This window comes from Portunus trituberculatus, chromosome 17 (assembly GCF_017591435.1).
Source record: "Portunus trituberculatus isolate SZX2019 chromosome 17, ASM1759143v1, whole genome shotgun sequence".
In the NCBI taxonomy this organism is placed as follows: Eukaryota; Metazoa; Arthropoda; class Malacostraca; order Decapoda; family Portunidae; genus Portunus; species Portunus trituberculatus.
The window spans coordinates 12,987,692-12,992,691 of record NC_059271.1 but is presented as its reverse complement, the minus strand read 5'-3'; the positions used below and the strand labels follow the sequence as shown (position 1 = coordinate 12,992,691).

General features: G+C 43.9%; 1 protein-coding gene across 1 annotated transcript in view; it reads right to left on the bottom strand.

Moving 5' to 3' along the window:
- Positions 1-5,000, bottom strand: part of LOC123504939 (innexin shaking-B-like) — a 333,181-nt gene that overhangs the window by 208,495 nt on the left and 119,686 nt on the right. The window lies entirely within an intron of this gene.

Here is a 5,000-nt window from a genome sequence, read left to right as displayed (position 1 = left end):
AGCATACGACAGTGGTGGTGAATTACACAAACACACATACACATACACACACACACACACACACACACACACACACACACACATGACTGTACAGATATACATTTTAAAGTACCAGTGCGCAATCCCACCTTAGTGGAACCTTTATCAGGCACAAGTAAACACAAAAATAAAGTTAGTAATAACGTCTATCATCATTAGGAGGCCGGCTTTAATTACCATGCCTGTAGTAGAATAACGAGGGACTGCATTAAATACGTCCTGCTCTTCTTTATGTTGATGATAAAACTCCATTAAAAATTTGATAGCATAATATATGCTTTCAGTAATTTACAAAGAGCTTAAGGATAAGATGTAGTAGCGAAAGGCGTGGGGAATTTTTCTGTTTCTCTTCAGTAGAGAGTGAAGTCCAGTGAGGTGAAGGGAAACAAAGTAATGCATGGGAAAGAAGACATAAAATATAAAAGAAAATAAACGAAAAATATCAGAAAGTACGAAAACTATTGAGAAGTGTAAAAACGTAGAAAGAAACGAGAAAACAAACAGAAAATTGAAAATAATAACATACCAAAACTATGAGAGAACAAGAGACAAAGTAACTGTAGATCTGAAAAAAAAACATGGAAAAGAAACAAGTGTAACAAAAAAAAATGATAAAGCAATGAAAAAATATAAAAAAAACGAGATAAAGGAAAAAAACTAAAAAAATAATAACAAAGAACTAAAAAAGCAAGTCGTAATAACTTTTGTTCAATGACTGATGATGGTAAGAATAATAAAAACAATGATAGATAATAAAAGCTTCTCAACAACCCACATCAGTCCATCCACCCATTTACCATACCGTCCATCACACACACACACACACACACACACACCTCAAGGTCGAAGGGAACGATGTGGTGACCTTGAGATTATATGAAAGCAATATGTACTGAAGGAGAAACACTCGTGAGGGAAAGATAGACAAGGTGAGCGGGAGAAGTGGGAGAGAGGGAGAAGAGACACCTTAGGACGAATGAAAGCGGAGGGTTATTAAATACCACGCGTTGCTGTCAGAGAGAGAGAGAGAGAGAGAGAGAGAGAGAGAGAGAGAGAGAGAGAGAGAGAGAGAGAGAGAGAGAGAGAGAGAGAGAATGAGGAAAGGAGGGAAGGATAGAGGAAGGGAGGAGCTGTCAGCTTTAACCTGTACCATGGAACAAAGGACGAGGGATTACTGGCCAGGTGCTGCTATGAGGGCAATGGGCGTGGCTGATACTCACATACACACACACACACACACACACACACACACACACACACACACACACACACACACACACACACACACACACACACACACACACACACACACACACACACACACACACACACACACACACACACACACACACACACACACACACACACACACACACACACACACACACACACACACTGGAACTCTTAGTATACTCAGCTAACTTTTTTCCGCAAACACACACACACACACACACACACACACACACACACACACACACACACACACACACACACACACACACACACACACACACACACGTACACAGATTATTTGGCTTATTGATGTCAACAATTCTTACTTATTTTTTGCCCACACGAATGAAATGAGCAATGCGTGCGGCGCCTGTGTAATTGGAAAAAAAAAAAAAAAAACGGAGGATAAAGGCGAGTCCATTGATAGGAAAGGAGGGGAAGCAAAACAGCAAAAGTCTTCTCTTCCCCTCTTTTCCTTACTATCCATCAGATTTGCCTATCCCTGATCCACTCTTCCATGTCTCATCCCCGCAATGCCCCACCCCTCCATGCTCGTCTCTTCTCTATCCAGCCTCGCCCTGCCCTGTCCCAGTCTCGCGTGCGTGAAAAGAAAAAGGAGTGAACAGTAATTATGCATGTACCCTCCCCCCCCCATTGAATATTAATGATGGTGATTGACGGTGATATTAATGCTGGTGATATTTGGTTACGGAGGACATGATGATGGTGATGGTGATGAGGAGTGACATGATGCTTCTGCGGCTGCTGATGATTATTGTACTGTTATTGTTGCTATAAATATTACTTCAAACACTGCTGCTACTACTGCTACTAGTAGTAGTACTAGTAGTAGTGGTAGTGACAAATTTTGTAGTTAGACTACAGCTACCGCTACCACTACTTCTACTACTACTACTACTACTACTACTACTACTACTACTACTACTTACCACCACCACCACTTACTGCTACTGCTGCCACTGCTACTGCTACTGCTGCTGCTACTGCTGCTGCACTGCTGCTGCTGTTGCCACTGGCACTGTTGCTGCTGCTGCTGCTGCTGCTACTGCTGCTGCTGCCACTGCTCACTGCACTGCTGCTGCTGCTGCTGCTGCTGCTGCTGCTGCTGCTGCTGCTGCTGCTGCCACTGCTGCTGCTGCTGCTGCTGCACTGCTGCCACTGCTGCTGCTGCTGCTGCTGCTACTGCTACTGCTGCTATTACTGCTACTATCTCAACAACTACTACTACTATTGGTACTAGGTGCCTCAATTACTACTACTCATACTACCGAGAAACTCTGTAGTTAGACGTTATGATATAATTGTAAACCCATTAGTGTGTGTGTGTGTGTGTGTGTGTGTGTGTGTGTGTGTGTGTGTGTGTGTGTGTGTGTGTGTGTGTGTGTGTGTGTGCGCGCGTCTGCGTGAGAGAGAGAGAGAGAGAGAGAGAGAGAGAGAGAGAGAGAGAGAGAAAGACTGGTCTAAATCCCTCTTCCTAAAATGCTTCTTCAGGAGTTATAACTAACACCACCACCACTATCACCACCATCTCTACCACCACTACCACCATCACCACCACCACCACCACCACCACCACTACCCCCTCCTCCTCCTCAGCCTCCATTCCTCTCCGATAATATTCTCTGAACGCTTTCTAATGTCAGGACGTTTGGTGGGGAGGGGTTGCGGGAGGAAGGGCTAAGCGGGCTATCGGGAAGAGTGGGGTGGGGGTAGGTATCGGCACCTTTACTGAGTTGCCGATAGACGAATCCTGAGCCGAGAGAGCCATAATGCCCTCGATGCTGCCGCGGGACTCCTGATGGTGACCTGATGGTGATGATGCCCTGATGGTGATCCTGGAGGCAGTAGTGGTGGTGATCGTGGTGATGGTGTAGTTTTTATAGGCGATAGCAATGCGAAGTTATGGTGATGATGGTCAAGAATGGTGAGGATTGTAGTGGTGTTTAAAGAAATTATTATGGTGAATGAGAATTATAATTATGAAAACTCTCTCTCTCTCTCTCTCTCTCTCTCTCTCTCTCTCTCTCTCTCTCTCTCTCTCTCTCTCTCTCTCTCTCTCTCTCTCTCTCTCTCTCTCTCTCTCTCTCTCTCTCTCTCTCTCTCTCTCTCTCTCTCTCTCTCATAAGAACCCCAAAATTAAATAAGACACTATCGATTTGACATAATTATTACTAACACCAACACCAACAACAACACCACACGCACCCACACACACCCATCCTCTACCACCATACACCACACACATATACCATTCACCTCCTTTTCTTCCCCTTACTGCACTACTTTGAAGGCAGACTAGTGGGGGGGGAGGGACCGCAAGGAAGGAAGGGAAGGAGGAGGAGGAGGAAGAGGAGCCAAAACAAACGGTAAGGAAAAACTGAACCTCAGCAGCGTTTGGCTTAAACAGCTTTGTTTTCTGGAGAACGAGGCTGACGACGATGTTTGTTTGTAAGGAAAACAGGGCGAGGTGTTGGCGAAGGCTGGGGTGCACGAGGAGGTAGTGAAGAGGTACAGGAAGGATGCAAGGGAGGAAGGGTTAAGCGAAGGTAAGTTAAGAAGATGGCAAAGGGGAGAAAACAAGAGATGCAAGGGAGGTGTAAAAAAGGGAAGGGGAGTAAACAGGGTGTTAAAAGGAAGTAGGAAAAGAGACAGGAGAGAGAGAGAGAGAGAGAGAGAGAGAGAGAGAGAGAGAGAGAGAGAGAGAGAGAGAGAGAGAGAGAGAGAGAGAGAGAGAGAGAGAGAGAGAGAGAGAGATTGTGGCAAAGATAGGAAAGGTAAAATAGAATATCGAAGAGAGGGAAGGACAGATGTGACGAAGGAAAGGGCATACGTAAGAAGGAGAAAGATTGAGAAAATTACGAAAAATAAAAACATAATAGTAAAATTACAATAACGGGTGGAGAAAGGGATAAAAGAAAATAGGGAAGATGATAAATGAAAATGGAATAAAATAAGTGATTAAAAGCAAAAAGCATGAAAATACAGCTAGAATGAGAGAAGTAGAGTGGTATAAAAAGAATGGAGTAAAGGAGATAATGAAAAGAGAAGAGAGTAGGAGAGCCATGACACTAAAAATATGATAAAATCTACGGTAAACAAATTCACAAAACGGAATAAAGAATAAGGGAAAGAGGGAGACATGAAAGGGGAAGATAAATAATAGCAAACAAACAGACACTCCTGTTGAAAAAGAGTGATTGCTGAACGAAACACAGAGAATATGAACGCAAAGATTAAGTAAACGAACACATGAATAAGTAGAGTGCATAAAAAATTAACTACAAGTAAAGAAATTCATAAATAAACCAGCGTATACATAACGAATGTCTAAATAAACATACAAAGATAGAAAGAGAGAGACTTAAAGAGCGAGAAAGACGGCGAGTCAGACGTTTGAAAGAAAGTGAGAGTGCTTGGCAAGGGAGCGAAAGAGAGAGAGAGAGAGAGAGAGAGAGAGAGAGAGAGAGAGAGAGAGAGAGAGAGAGAGAGAGAGAGAATACCAGATCTCGTGTGTATTAATATCTCGCTGAACTCTCTCCCCACCTGGCCTGAGAGACAACGAGTTAGGTATTCCCTCTCCCTATACCCTACCACTCACCTCGCCTTACCTCCCCTCACACACCCTCATCCCGTCTCCCCTTCACCTGTTACCTTCCCTTCACCTAGGATCCTCCTCCTGTAACCTGTAACACACACACACACACACA